The sequence below is a fragment of the Lycorma delicatula genome, chromosome 6 (assembly GCF_047948215.1).
Source record: "Lycorma delicatula isolate Av1 chromosome 6, ASM4794821v1, whole genome shotgun sequence".
NCBI classification, from domain to species: Eukaryota; Metazoa; Arthropoda; class Insecta; order Hemiptera; family Fulgoridae; genus Lycorma; species Lycorma delicatula.
Window position 1 is genome coordinate 151,035,553 of NC_134460.1, and position 16,812 is coordinate 151,052,364.

Here is a 16,812-nt window from a genome sequence, read left to right on the forward strand (position 1 = left end):
TTTATTTTTATTATTTTGTGTATAATGGATTGCTCTATTAATCATATTTGTATGTATGTTAATTTTGTGAGCCCAAGGCTGATCTGATCTTCTATGAACTGTGAATTTATCGGTTATAGGTTTCCTGTATACTGAAGTTACAGTTTAATTATTATTAATTTCAATACTTTTTTTTTTTTTTTGTCTTCAGTCATTTGACTGGTTTGATGCAGCTCTACAAGATTCCCTATCTAGTGCTAGTCGTTTCATTTCAGTATACCCTCAACAACCTACATCCCCAACAATTTGTTTTACATACTCCAAACGTGGCCTGCCTACACAATTTTTCCCTTCTACCTGTCCTTCCAATATTAAAGCGACTATTCCAGGATGCCTTAGTATGTGGCCTATAAGTCTGTCTCTTCTTTTAACTATATTTTTTCAAATACTGCTTTCTTCATCTATTTGCCGCAATACCTCTTCATTTGTCACTTTATCCACCCATCTGATTTTTAACATTCTCCTATAGCACCGCATTTCAAAAGCGTCTAATCTTTTCTTCTCACATACTCCGATTGTCCAAGTTTCACTTCCATATAAAGCGACACTCCAAACATACACTTTCAAAAATCTTTTCCTGACATTTAAATTAATTTTTGATGTAAACAAATTATATTTCTTACTGAAAGCTCGTTTAGCTTGTGCTATTCGGCATTTTATATCGCTCCTGCTTCGTCCATCTTTAGTAATTTTACTTCCCAAATAACAAAATTCTTCTACCTCCATAATCTTTTCTCCACCTATTTTCACATTCAGTGGTCCATCTTTGTTATTTCTACTACATTTCATTACTTTTGTTATGTTCTTGTTTATTTTCATGCGATAGTTTTTGCGTAGGACTTCATCTATGCCGTTCATTGTTTCTTCTAAATCCTTTTTACTCTCGGCTAGAATTACTATATCATCAGCAAATCGTAGCATCTTTATCTTTTCACCTTGTACTGTTACTCCAAATCTAAATTGTTCTTTAACATCATTAACTGCTAGTTCCATGTAAAGATTAAAAAGTAACGGAGATAGGGAACATCCTTGTCGGACTCCCTTTCTTACTAGGGCTTCTTTCTTATGTTCTTCAATTGTTATTGTTGCTGTTTGGTTCCTGTACATGTTAGTAATTGTTCTTCTATCTCTGTATTTGAACCCTAATTTTTTTAAAATGCTGAACATTTTATTCCAGTCTACGTTATCGAAAGCCTTTTCTAGGTCTATAAACGCCAAGTATGTTGGTTTGTTTTTCTTTAATCTTCCTTCTACTATTAATCTGAGGCATAAATTGCTTTCCTTGTCCCTATACTTTTCCTGAAACCAAATTGGTCTTCTCCTAACACTTCTTCCACTCTCCTCTCAATTCTTCTGTATAAAATTCTAGTTAAGATTTTTGATGCATGACTAGTTAAACTAATTGTTCTGTATTCTTCACATTTATCTGCCCCTGCTTTCTTTGGTATCATAACTATAACACTTTTTTTGAAGTCTGATGGAAATTCCCCATTTTCATAAATATTACAGACCAGTTTGTATAATCTATCAATCGCTTCCTCACCTGCACTGCGCAGTAATTCTACAGGTATTCCGTCTATTCCAGGAGCCTTTCTGCCATTTAAATCTTTTAATGCTCTCTTAAATTCAGATCTCAGTATTGTTTCTCCCATTTCATCCTCCTCAACTTCCTCTTCTTCCTCTATAACACCATTTTCTAATTCATTTCCTCCGTATAACTCTTCAATATATTCCACCCATCTATCGACTTTACCTTTCGTATTATATATTGGTGTACCATCTTTGTTTAACACATTATTAGATTTTAATTTATCTACCCCAAAATTTTCCTTAACTTTCCTGTATGCTCCGTCTATTTTACCAATGTTCATTTCTCTTTCCACTTCTGAACACTTTTCTTTAATCCACTCTTCTTTCACCAGTTTGCTCTTCCTGTTTATAGCATTTCTTAATTTCCGATAGTTCCTTTTACTTTCTTCATCACTAGCATTCTTATATTTTCTACGTTCATCCATCAGCTGCAATATATCGTCTGAAACCCAAGGTTTTCTACCGGTTCTCTTTATTCCGCCTAAGTTTGCTTCTGCTGATTTAAGAATTTCCTTTTTAACATTCTCCCATTCTTCTTCTACATTTTCTACCTTATCTTTTTTACTCAGACCTCTTGCGATGTCCTCCTCAAAAATCTTCTTTACCTCCTCTTCCTTAAGCTTCTCTAAATTCCACCGATTCATCTGACACCTTTTCTTCAGGTTTTTAAACCCCAATCTACATTTCATTATCACCAAATTATGGTCGCTATCAATGTCTCCTCCAGGGTAAGTTTTGCAGTCAACGAGTTGATTTCTAAATCTTTGCTTAACCATGATATAATCTATCTGATACCTTCCAGTATCGCCTGGCTTTTTCCAAGTGTATATTCTTCTATTATGATTTTTAAATTGGGTGTTGGCAATTACTAAATTATACTTCGTGCAAAATTCTATAAGTCGGTCCCCTCTTTCATTCCTTTTGCCCAGCCCGTATTCACCCACTATATTTCCTTCATTGCCTTCTCCAATGCTTGCATTCCAATCTCCAACTATTATTAAATTTTCATCTCCTTTTACGTGTTTAATTGCTTCATCAATCTCTTCGTATACACACTCTACCTCATCATCATCATGGGTGCTTGTAGGCATATAGACGTTAACAATCGTTGTCGGTTTAGGTTTTGATTTTATCCTTATTACAATGATTCTATCGCTATGCGTTTTGAAATACTCCACTCTCCTCCCTATCTTCTTGTTCATCACGAAACCTACTCCTGCCAGCCCATTATTTGACGCTGAGTTAATTACTCTAAAATCACCTGACCAAAAGTCGCCTTCCTCTTCCCACCGAACCTCACTAATTCCTACTATATCCACATTTGTCCTACTCATTTCCTTTTTTAAATTTTCTAGCCTACCAACCTTTTTTAAGCTTCTAACATTCCACGCTCCGACTCGTAGAATGTTATTTTTTAATTTTCTGGTGACCCCTTCCTTAGTAGTCCCCACCCGGAGATCCGAACGGGGGACTATTTTACCTCCGGAATATTTTACCAAGGAAGGCGCCTCCATTATTGCTATGTGAAAATGCAGAGAGCCACATTTTCTTGGAAAAAAAGCAGCTGTAGTTTTCCATTGCTTTCAGCTGCGCAGTACTCAGAGGACTGAGTGATGTTGATACGGCCGTTTAAGTAGTCCTGACTCACGCCCCTAACAACTACTGAAAGAGCTGCTGCCCTCTTTCAGGAATCATTCCTTAGTCTGGCTCTCAATAGATACCTCTCCGATATGGTTGCACCTTCGGTCCAGCTACTCTGTATCCCTGAGCACTCAAGCCCCCTCACAAACGGCAAGGTCTCATGATTCATAGAGGAGGTAATTTCAATACTAACATCTAGAAAATTTATTTCTAAAGGAAATTTTAAATTGTTATATATGAATTAAGCTTATTTATAATTATGAAGTGTTCATTATATATAACCGTATTAAACACAAAACATCAACATGAAGAGACCATAATAAAACATTACGTGTATGAATAATGCCATAAACTAATTTATTCTCAAAATCTTGTAAGTAAATTTCAGACATGATAGCTGACAAAGGAAATACCGTAGGCAAGGTATTTTCCTGTGCAAAACACTTATCATTAAATCTGTCGGTAAGTAATTTTGTTGGCATATATTCCTTATAATAGCGATGATGTTATCAATAAATTTAAGTCTTCATGATTATTTATTAGTTTATTTTTTATTATATGAATTGTTTTTTCAATAGGTATGTTAGGATACTTAATTTGATCATAACTTACCATCCTAGTATTTTTTTCCCGAATGAGACCTTTGATTGATTTTACATCTGCTCCATCTTATATTATTTTCAAAATAATAGATAACATTCTTAGGATAAAAATGAATTTACATTATCATTATAATATAAAACATGGGTATGAACAGAAGGAAATTATAATTCAAGAGTTTTGTTTTAATTAGACTTCCAAATGTATTTTAAAATTAGTGGTAATTTTTTTAATAAATATATGATCAAAACGTTACAAATCATGCATATACATTGTGGGTAATAAAGGAAGACCCCCCCAAACAACTTTATATTTTTTTAAAGCATTTTACATATAAGTCATTCATTCATTCATGCACATAATTAGAAAACTTCCATCTTTTCATTCACAGGACTTTAATTTATATAAAAGGAGTCCATATCTATTTTTAGTGCTTGAGCTACCTAATTTATCTTGTAACTTTAAAAACATTATATTTTTAAAATATAAGATAAGATAATTAATGGTATACAAAACTGTATGTTCTATTTCCCCTCACAAACATGTCATTTTTAATCAAAATTACCAAATAAAAAAAAGTTAAACTGTATTTAGAGATATAAAATTACCTGTTCATTTGTATGTAACCACTGTTTTGGTTCTTCTTCACCAGCAAGGAATGCAATTAGATCTAGGACTGTTAATCGTGTTTGACGACGAGACGACACAAATATTAAAACTGGCTGTGCAGGAGAATGCTGCCGTATTGCCTGAAAAGTAGGTGTATTCATAGTTGCCATACGCGGACAATAATGTTTACCGGGAAATCCAGATATATGAACTTCAAGTGGTACTGGACGAACAGATGGTCTGAAGTTATATAATCCCATCTACAAACAAAATAAAACATACACACACAATCTTCATACTAACTAAATAAACATCAATGTACACTAAAATAGATTTTAGCTTTATGGTATTACATATAATATTTTGAAATCCAAAACAGAAAACAAAAAAAGGAAAAGAAAAATTAAACTAGATGGAAAGTCTGGTAAAGTAGAGTTCTGGACTACAATAATTAGTTAATTTAAAAATTAAATAGCATCTACTGTTTGATTAAAAGATATAATTGCATATACGGAACAAAAAACATTTACTTAAAGTTAGTTTCTGCAATAAATGTTAAATTTAAAGGAGCTTTACAAAACAAAGAATAAAAGCTATTTAATAAAATAATTATAAAGTCTCATGTCTCCTGTGTGGAAAAATATTTACACCAGTTGTTATGTACAAAAAAGATTAAGGGAAGAAAATAGCCGTTACTCTTTAAAAATTCACAAATATTCACTTAAAACTTTAACAAAACATTTACTAGTAAAGATTAATAACTTTTTTTACTACTTATCTACTTTTTTCTTTTTGCTCATGGGCAGTTACTTCAAATTAACATTCACTAACAAAATAAATAGTTTTCTTCAAAAAAAAAAAAGCACTTCAAAATAATAAAGTAATTTTTACTCGTTTTCTCTACTTTTCTAAAAAGTTTCTGAATTGAAACTTCAGACTGTTTGTACTTTGAATTCTTAGTTTTAAATATTCTCAATTTTAAAAGTGTAAATGTTTCAACATTTACATCAAGCTAAACAACATCCAAATACTATTTTTTTAAACCTTTTGTTTATAAAATTGTATTAGGTATACTTAATTAAGTCGTAAAAAATTTCAAGGAGCTACAAAACAAGCCAAATCACCAAAAATCAATTTAGTATTGTTGGCCCAGCTGTATGTTCCCCCTTTACTTCAATTGCAGATTACATTTATTATACATATATACATATGTTTTTTTTCCTTTCTCACTTTTGTCATACATTCTGTCCACTTCAACTTTCTCTTCTTAATTCTATTATTTTAGGGTAGTCATAGAGCTTTTTTTAATTCCCTGTTCATTCACAATCTCTATAAGCTGGTAATATCTTCTTTTATTACAAGTTCATATGCTTTGAAAAGACTTGATTTTCATATATGATTATTCCCATCATCTCACTCATTCAATTCTCTCTTTCTCTCTCCCCCTTCAGACTCTTATTAGAATCGAACAGCCACATTGACCAACACTGAAAGTACTATATTCCTATGTATTGAGGTTTTTAGTTCTGCTGATAACTTTTTTCAAATACCCTTTTAGGGGGTACAATAAATCAACTTTGGTTATGCTTCTTTTGCACCCACACTTCTTTCATCCTTAAAAAGAGTTGTTCATTCTCTTCTTGTGTCCACTTCCTTCCACTGGTAGATTTTTCCTGAAAACCTGGTTTCTGAATTACCTCTCTAAAGAGTCCTGTCATTTATTGTGTCTGTTGATTCTAGTGTTTTTCTTGCCTTTTTCTATTTCCTGAAACCGTTTGGATTTGTAACTTCTTAGCAAATCAAAACATCATTTAGTTATTTTGTTAACACCCATCCTACATATATGTCTATAGAATTGTAATCTTTTCCACATCTGTCAGTTTAATATATAGTTTAAAATATAGTTAAAATATAATATAGTTCTCTATAAGGTCATAATTTGAATTCAAATTCCCTGTTACTTTTAGGTCCTAGTATTCTACTCAAAACTCTCCTTTAAATCTTTTCTAATTGTTCAAGATCTATAGTTCCAATTAGTTTAAGTGTTTCTACCGCATTAAGTATTTTGGGTCTAACCACTGTTTGACAATGTCTCAGTTTTATATTCCATGATAGAAATTTGTTATGTGTTTTTTGTAATGTAAATGCTCTTTCCATTTTTTGTGTTCTAGTTTCTATCGCTTTTTTGTGGCATTTGATATCCGTTCTCAAAGATATTTAATGCAATCCATTTTGTGTTTTATTATTTATCTTAACGTATTGAAGTGCATAGCTGATGTTTGTCATAAACTGTGTTTTTCAAATGATATTTGAACGACCTTGCCTGCTTGTTTTTTTAATTCTGTGATTTGTTCTTGTGCATTTTCAAGTGAGTCTGTAATTAATGCCATGTCATCTGCGAAAATTAGACAATCCACCTTGATCTTATTTAAAGTTGTTATTGTTTATAAACTTTCTACATTCTCTAACCCACAATTGAAAAGGAGGGGATAAACCATCTCCTTGAGTTACACCTTATGTTATTTCAAAATTTTCTGAGAGTTTCCCCATAAATTTAACTTTAGCATTATGTTTTGCAAGACAAACCACAAGGAAATAGTTGCCATTAATATCCCACTCATCACCACAGAAGAGCTCATGGTGGCCAGTTATAATATCAAGCGCAGTAAGAGCCCTGGCCTGGATGGCATGGTTTGGAGGTGGTCAAGCTTGTTGTAAAACTTGCTCTGTGGTGCAAGGTTGACACATTCAATTATGCCATCACCCAGGAATGGTTTCCAGACTCCTGGAAGTCTGCCCAGCATGTGATCCTCAGGAAGAAGGGGAGGCAAGCCAGCAAACCAGCATCCTTTAGATTGATCTGCTTGCTCAATTTACCTGAGTAAACTTTTTGAGGGTGCAGGTCGACTGTAGATGCCATACGTAGTCATGACCAACGGCCAGTAGGCCAGATTGAGCTCAAGACATACATGTTTGATTCCGGTGCTGAACCTTTTTGATGTAACAGGTTACATCAACAGTTTATTCATGGGACACAATATTCCAGGCTATGAAGAGTTATGGCATTAGTCTATACCAAGAAGGGTAACCCAGTGCTACCTTTCAAAAAATTGGCGACGGGTAATTTCCACTGGGGGGAGAGATATGGATCAGGACAAGTTGTAATGTTCCACAGGGTTCAGTGTTGAGCCCAACACTATGTAATATAACATATGACAAAGTCCTGTCCCTCGCACTTCCCATTGGGGCAGTCTTTACTGGGTTTGCCAATGACTTGACACTTGTGTTAACAGCAAAGTTGGAATGGGCAGTGATGGACACTGGAAACAAGGCAACAAACATTATTGTTTCATGCTTGCAGGAGATCAGCCTTCAGCTCTTGCCAGAGAAGACCTAAGTGGTTGTAGTCTTGGGTAGGCATAAGCTGACCCTAATTTTGTTAAGGGTCGGTACCATGATAGTCCACCCTACCCAGGCAATACCATGGGGTATGGATAAACAAAAATGCTACATTCCAGAGACATATGTTGGTCAAAGCTGAAAAAACACCTGTTGTGTTCAGTTAGACAACAGCCAACATCAGGGCCCTCACACATCAAAGTGGAAGGTCTTGTCTCAGGTGATACTCTTGAAATTACTCAATGGAGCCCCAGTCTGGTCCATTGCTGCAGAGGGGGAGAGCCCATGCAATCTTAGTCAGATGTGCAATCTTTATCCCTTCCCTTTCAGGTATACTATGGGTAAACAGCATCTCAGGTGATGTCGCCAGCATAGTGAGAATTGCATCCCCGGATTTCCTCGTTTGGAAGAGAGGAGATGTACAGGGGAGTGAATAAGGTGGATGCAGAGGGCAGCAGAAATGGGATCAGTTGACAAAAGGCAGATGGACTCCAGTAAAGGCTGTATTCAAGTTAGTTTAACTCAAACTGGGGTATGAGTTGACAACCCACCGGGTTGGTCTAGTGGTGAATGCATATTCCCAAATCAGCTGATTTGGAAGTCAAGAGTTCCAGCGTTCAAGTCCTAATAAAGGCAGTTACTTTTATACAGATTTGAATACTAGATCGTGGATGCCAGTGTTCTTTGGTGGTTGGGTTTCAATTAACCACACATCTCTGGAATGGTCAAACTAAGACTGTACAAGACTACACTTCATTTACACTTATACATATCATCCTCTGAAATAATACCTGAATAGTAATTCCCAGAGGCTAGACAAGAACAGAAAGAAAGGGTACAAGTTGACACAGTTTCTTACTGGTCATGGATTTTGAGACCTTCTGTGGATTGCAATTACTGCTGGGAGAAGGAGATCGTGGAATACATGACATTCAAGTGCAATAAGTTCCTGCAGCATAGGGAAGCACACAAAGGAAAATTTGGCATGCTTACCCCTAAGAACATCACTGGGAAAATCCTACAGACCAAACAATGCATGATGCTGGTTAAGATCATCCGAACCATGTTGATGGAAGATGTCCAGGGATGAATGTCCGAGTTTCCTTTGGTGCAGGCAGCCAACCCCAAGACCAAATTAAAAAAAAAACCACAAGATCCTGACAAGTTTGAGACATGGGGCCAGTAGTGGAGACAAACACACAGCGATGCTGTGATAGTACCATAAGTTGGGCCCAGCATCCCTTGCTGTATTGGGGGAGGGGATTTAATGAGTAGGCCTGCAAGGGAGAGTCCCACACTACACTGTGGAGTATGAGACCACATGGTGCTTATAAAAGGTTTCCCCTCCTCTAGAAAAAAATGTGTTTGTTAAGGTTGCTTTAATTATTTCAGTCATTTTACTATCCAGTCCAATTCTTTTAGATTGATAATAAGCACATTTCTGTCAATTGAATTGTAAGCATTTTTAAAATCTACAAAAGTAACCACACATTTCAAACTCCTGATTTCCCCAATTTCTAAGATGTTTTTTTTTATTTTTAGGTTTGTGATTTGTTCTGCACAGGACCACCTACCTTTCCTAAACCCTCCTTAATACTGTCCTTTTTGCAGGTAGAGACCGTTTTAGCTCAGTTTAAGAGTTCTTTGGATAGGGTCTTACATATCAGTGGTAAGAGGAATATTCATGTGTAGTTACTTTGATCTGTTTTGTCTCCCTTCTTGTGCAGTGGATGTATTAACGCAGATGCCCATCCATCCAAATGGTAGAGTTTTGTCTCACAGATTTCTTGGATTACTCCATCAACACTTTCATCTTTTCACTAGAACGTTTCCATAGCATTGTCTTATCCAGATGGTTTGTTAGTTTTAAGTTACTTTATCATTTCTTTAATTTCTTCAAAAGTTGGTGGGTTTGAATCTGCTCGACTTGGAATGATGTTTTCAAAATTAAAGTTTTCTTGTGGAGGGTCGCAGTTGTGTAGTTTTTTGAGTATTCTGTAATATTCTGTGTTATTATATGCAGTTTTGAGAGTTTCTGGATCTTTAAAATGTAAACTTGGTAGTGTGCAACTTGTTAAGTTAGTTTTGAATGTTTCATAAAAGTTCCTTGTATTTAAAAGTCAGATTCTATCAAAGTTACTTGGTACAAAATTAGTCCAAGCTTTCTGTACAAAATGCACATCTACGTTTATTTTTTGTTGGGTTAGAAGAACAAGTTCCCTAAGATACATCTCAAGGTTGGTAGCTCTTAGGAGAAATTCCCAGCTGTACCTCTGGTGAACAGACTGCGACCACTTTGCCACATGTTGCAAATCAGACACGAAGTGTATTTGAGGTACCACTTTGGTCTCTGGGTGGTATTTTATTTTCCATCTACCCTGCATATCTGCTGGGAATTGCCCTATCCACCACCTGAGAACACACCAAATGGGAGACGATAAACTCCTCGATAACTTTATTAATAAGAATTTATTGAGACTACATCTACTTCTGTATATTTATCCTTATAATAGATTTACAGATGTACTCTTTTACTGACAAAGAAAATTGTTTAAGAGATAACAGTTCTTTCTTTTTTTCCACCTAGCTTACATAATTTAATGCATGTTTACAATCTTCTCATATATTTTAAATCCTTTATGTTTGAATTATTTATTTTTATCAAACAAGCTTTCAAATAATTACTCTGACAATATAAAATAAATTGGTTTAAATGTAACTCTATTGATACATTTGAGATGTTGAGCTTTATTTTGATGATAAAGAAACTTTTTACATTTTTGTTTATAAGAAAGTAATTCTTGTCATTTATTTTATAAAACAAAATACTTTCTGACCAGAAAACTTTCTCACATTCTTATGTTTCTGACATGTGAACAAAATATTATTAACTACATAATAGTTAATAAGGTGTTCATATCAATTTGGAGAAAATTTAATTATTTATTACAATTATATAAGTAACACATAATAATGAAAGAAATTTATTATTAACACTGATAAAATATATTTACTGGCTTTAATAATAAAACTAACCTGTCCAATACCCAACCAATTAGCAAGATCTCTAGCATTTGCTAATGCTGTAGAAAGACCAACAATCCGTAATGTTTTAGAAGTATGTGAAGAAATAAAATTTGTACGAGACACAATTACTTCGAGAATAGGACCGCGATCTTCACCTAATAAATGTATTTCATCAATAATAATAAGAGAGACTGCACGAACATAGCCACGTGTTTGCCAGCTACGTGATATACCATCCCATTTTTCTGGGGTTGTTGCTATAACATTAGCGCTGGCAATTGCTTTTACATCAGGTGTTACATCACCTACAAACATATAAAATAATATAAATAGTTATATATACTTTACAATGAGAAATTATTCTTAATTTAAAAACAATAATTCTTGCTTGGTAATCAAGTAAACCAGGGATGTAGTAAACTACAAGTACACTCACTATATGAACAAGTGACACAGCTGCTTACAGGCCTCTGATTCAATCAATTAATATAAGCATAACTGATTTAACACAACACAACATTAATTAATGAATAATTAATTTGTAAAAAAAGGGAAAATATAATATCAAAGAGCAACCAAAGCATTTACATCTGGGCTTGCAAAATTTAACTGTAACCTCATTACAAGAACTGCAGTTTTTCAAGAGAACAGGATTTTTTTAAATAACTACAGAAATTAAAAATTAATCTCTGAAAACATCAACATTTTCATCTCAGTAAACTGTGTCAGTTCCAGTAGAAAACTGCAAGACAAGCAATGTTTAATTTATCAATGTTCTTTAATTTAAAGAGAAAATTGTAAGTGTAGCATTTTCCTACCTAAAATTTCTTCTATGCTTCATTAATATCAATCTTCAGAATGAGGCATACAGCTGTATGGTACATTCTAGCAACATAAATCTGGAGGAACCTATCCTAATTATGCAAATGATCAAATACTATTCTTGTTGGAGACTTTAACAGCCCTTCTCCAAGATGGGATTACTAAAGACTAATGCCATCCAGAAAGTGCCTTGGAGAGATGATTGATAACCTTCTGGATGTTGTAGATACACCACCTACCTACCTCTCATATTCAGGTCGTGATAGTTATCACGACCTGATTTGGTTGTTATCCTCCCACACTTATCTGAAAAAACCAAGGCCCTCTTACTCAACGATGCTGGTGGATGTGGTCACAGAGCACTTATAGTTACGTTGGCCATGACAAAAGTGCCATACAATGAAAACTAACCCCTACGTTGGAACTTTAAAAAGGCAGACTTGAATATAAAAAGCTTACTGATTCCGACCATGAGTTGAAGAGTTTTCACAAGCCGGAGTCAGGCCTGACAGCTCTGCTCCATTGGTCCATGATGTTTTGGCGAAACTTGATGACTTGTTTTCCTATCTAGCAAATCCCAAGAGTACCAATGCACCTACCACGGGGAGATTATTGCCCCGTCAAGAATTCTTTCGAGTGACTTTCACAGCTCTCATGGAGGGTTTTGAAAATCTTGCCTCAAAGCCTAAGGAGGTAACTGCAGTTCAGAAACTGGCCCCAGCGCAGCCGCGTAGGTATGCTGAGGTGATTAGGAGCAGACGTGAAACCCAGCCAGTCCAAGAAACCTGAAGATGCATTTGTCAGCAGAGCAGAGGGCTCGACTGTCCAGCAGTCAGCTGAAGAAAGACCTCCAGGTTGCACTTCGGGGTAACTGGAAGGATCTTAAAATCAGAAAAATCAAAGAGACCAACAAGGGATTAGTTGTAGTAGCAGATAACACAGAGACCATTCAGGCAATTAGAGATTTCACTGCGGTTAAGCGATTGAAGTAAAAACAGACCCAGAAAGAATGTATAGGCCCTGCATTATAGTCACAGTCTTACCAATGAGGATGTCTTGTCCCTCATTAGGGAACAGAACACTGATTTGGATGAAGCCGCCTTTCGACGGGACTGCTGGCTGGTCTTTAAAACAGGTAGGCGTGATACACAGCAATATCACAAAGTTTTTGAAGTGGGTTCTGGTTTCTTTTAAAAATCTACCTCTGCAGGGGTAAACTAACTGTTTATCAATTTTGGGTCCTGCTGAGTAAAAGAGTACGTGGATGTCCAAAGATGTTTCAGGTGCTGCAGATACAGTCACAGAGCTAAATTTCATAAGTTTGCCTTGGTGTGGGTGCATTATGGTGAGGAGGACCACCAAAAATAAAAAAAATGGCATACTGTCAAGTATTATGAAATATGTCACTAACATTTACTGTATTTATTTGCATAATGTCTACATGTTCTACTCCTACTTTTCAGCCCTAAATTGACAGTCTGGACACTGAGTAAATTTTTTCCTATCGAATACCAAAACTTACAACTGCATTTTGATACATACATCTGGTTCATGAAAATAAGTGTAAAGATTTATGGGTAGAACGAGTAAATGAATAAAATTCAAGGAGTCCCTTGAATATGGATAACCACATTAAGAGACCAAACTTATGTTCAAATGCAGTAGTATATTTTTCTACACCACACAGTGGATGGCAGGGTCGTACAGGTCCTCAGTTGGCCACAATTGTATTAAATCTACGTAAGAATCGTTACTTTTACTAGCAAGTGGTGATCAAACACCCACTCAGATATTAGCCCAATTGTGAATCTACAGTCAGATTCACAACAGAAGGCTTCCTCTTCTGTTCTTTCCTCTACTTGTAATTTTGAAGATGATTTTGAGTAAGTAATTCTCTACAGTCCCTGTCCGACCCTGTCTGAACACTAGTTTTTTAATGCATTTCTGAGAGATCCTTAGCGTGATCAACAGTGATAATTGTTCAATGTTTGTAAAAGTCAACAAGAATCAACAACTGTGCAAAATATTATATTTCATTGTTAAGATACTAAAATCATATGAACCAACATCACTGATGTGGATATTGTGTTAACATTTCACCTAATGATGCACTCATTACTTTTTAAATGTTCCTTACATTTACAACAAAATACTAAAACCTACTTATACGTATAAAAACTAAAGAAAACAATTTAAAAAAGGTGATACTTTTCTATAAATTATTCAATTTTCCTTTTCAACTCAAAAAAGCCTTGATATTTTGAACTACAGTGCACGTTCTCTATTGAGGATAAGGCAACAGACTTCAGATCTAAAATATGTTACATCTTAAAACCCATAAAGGAACAGCACCTATACTGCTGTATTTCTAAAAAAATGATTAAAATGACGAGTAAAATTTTAAAAGGAATTTAGTACAGCAAGCAATTTAGACCAAGTAGTTTAATAAATAAGAAATTTCTAATTCTAAAAAGACTTTACGAGTACTATGTGACAACCAATAAAACTGGCACTATATTCCTTTTTAATTAAAATATATTATATTTTACTGTTATCAAGCTTCAGAGATTTATTTTTTTACTGTACAATTAAATACACAACCATTATTTTTAATATTTTATAAAATAAAACAGATATACTAACAATAATTTTTTTAATATTAATTTTTCTACAACTATATACACTTCCTTTGTTTGATACTTCCTTTGAAATAATTTATACTTACTTAGAATAACTATTTCATGAAAAAAAAAATTATTTATTTATTAGTGCCATCAATTTTAAACCACTATTATTAATGAAACTGTAATGAAAATAACTTTACCAGCTAAACCAATAATTTAGTTGGTTTAGTAAATTTTTATCGCCTGAATAGATGTTTTATTTACCAATAACTAATAATAAAGACAGAAAAAAATTATAAATAAACAATAAATACCTCAGCATTTAAATTATCTGCAAGACAGGCAGTGAAATTACTTTCAATAGGAAACTGATTTGTCAACAACGATAAATAATGTGATAATTTATCATGACATGTTATAATAATACCATGACCTGACGTATCAAATTGAGGTCTGCCAGCACGACCAAATATTTGCAACACATCCAATATACCCAAATCAACAAATGATCCATGTTTTGAATCATACAACTCTGTTCCCTGTTACATAATAAACAAAATACAAATTATCTCAATTATCTATTATCTATATATTATTTGTTATCAATATATTATCTATTATTCCTCAATTATCTTTTCACAAAAAATATATATACATTTTTTATTTTTTCATTTATTTTCTAAACCACTCACTCTCTAGTTCCACACTTACATTTATTTCTGAATATAGGCTGTTACAATATATATTGCATTACTTTTTAAATTCAATAAATAGGGTACTTAATTATTAAATGGAGATATATTTGATATATTTTTTTTTCAATTGCTGCTTTAAAGTAAAAATTAGATTAGTAAGTGATAATGCAATAAGTATGAATCAATGAACACAAGGAGATCAACTGCAAAGCTGCCGTTGCATATACTATATACACTATATACACTATATAACTATATACACTTCCTTTGTTTGATACTTCCTTTGAAATAATTTATACTTACTTAGAATAACTATTTCATGAAAAAAAAAATTATTTATTTATTAGTGCCATCAATTTTAAACCACTATTATTAATGAAACTGTAATGAAAATAACTTTACCAGCTAAACCAATAATTTAGTTGGTTTAGTAAATTTTTATCGCCTGAATAGATGTTTTATTTAGCAATAACTAATAATAAAGACAGAAAAAAATTATAAATAAACAATAAATACCTCAGCATTTAAATTATCTGCAAGACAGGCAGTGAAATTACTTTCAATAGGAAACTGATTTGTCAACAACGATAAATAATGTGATAATTTATCATGACATGTTATAATAATACCATGACCTGACGTATCAAATTGAGGTCTGCCAGCACGACCAAATATTTGCAACACATCCAATATACCCAAATCAACAAATGATCCATGTTTTGAATCATACAACTCTGTTCCCTGTTACATAATAAACAAAATACAAATTATCTCAATTATCTATTATCTATATATTATTTGTTATCAATATATTATCTATTATTCCTCAATTATCTTTTCACAAAAAATATATATACATTTTTTATTTTTTCATTTATTTTCTAAACCACTCACTCTCTAGTTCCACACTTACATTTATTTCTGAATATAGGCTGTTACAATATATATTGCATTACTTTTTAAATTCAATAAATAGGGTACTTAATTATTAAATGGAGATATATTTGATATATTTTTTTTTCAATTGCTGCTTTAAAGTAAAAATTAGATTAGTAAGTGATAATGCAATAAGTATGAATCAATGAACACAAGGAGATCAACTGCAAAGCTGCCGTTGCAAGTAATAATGTAATACTCCACAATATAAATAAGATATGAAATGGGTGCAGTTTAGATCAATAGTGAAGAGCAGAATACTGCATAATATGGAAATTTGGGCATCTCATTAGTATAAGAAAACTGAATGCATTCATGTTGGTTTTTTAAGATTGTTCCACTTTGGCCGCACCACACCCAAAAATTTTGTTAGAGCAAAGATGGGAATCTCATAGATCAAAGTTCAAGTGAATCACAGAGTGCAGAAATAATTATTGAAGGTGAAAACAAATAGCTGATAATTGACTGCCAAATATTTATTTGAAAATGTTGATAGTATTGAATGAAGATTGGAAAGGCAGTGTGGTTTTAAACTAGTTAACATATCTGAAAGAAACATGAAAGAAGGTGTTGGCTGAACACATTATATGAATAGAATATTTTAAATCTCAGAAAAGAAATATTAAGATTAAGAAGCCTATTTTACTCAGTCTGTAGGTGATGTCAATAGTATTAGGTAGATTTCATAAGAAAGCTACCTATTGTAAAGGGTACCATGATTTGACTTGTGGAAAATTTTGACATATCTTTGCGTTTCACATCCCCCTGACCCCAAAACCACCGTCAGTTCAAAAGTTTATATATATATTTCACTTTCTTGTGGACACGAT

The 16,812-nt window shown here is 33.6% G+C and overlaps 1 pseudogene; it reads right to left on the reverse strand.

Annotated features, from left to right (window-relative positions):
• Positions 1-16,812, reverse strand: part of LOC142326959 (activating signal cointegrator 1 complex subunit 3-like) — a 104,962-nt pseudogene that overhangs the window by 7,674 nt on the left and 80,476 nt on the right.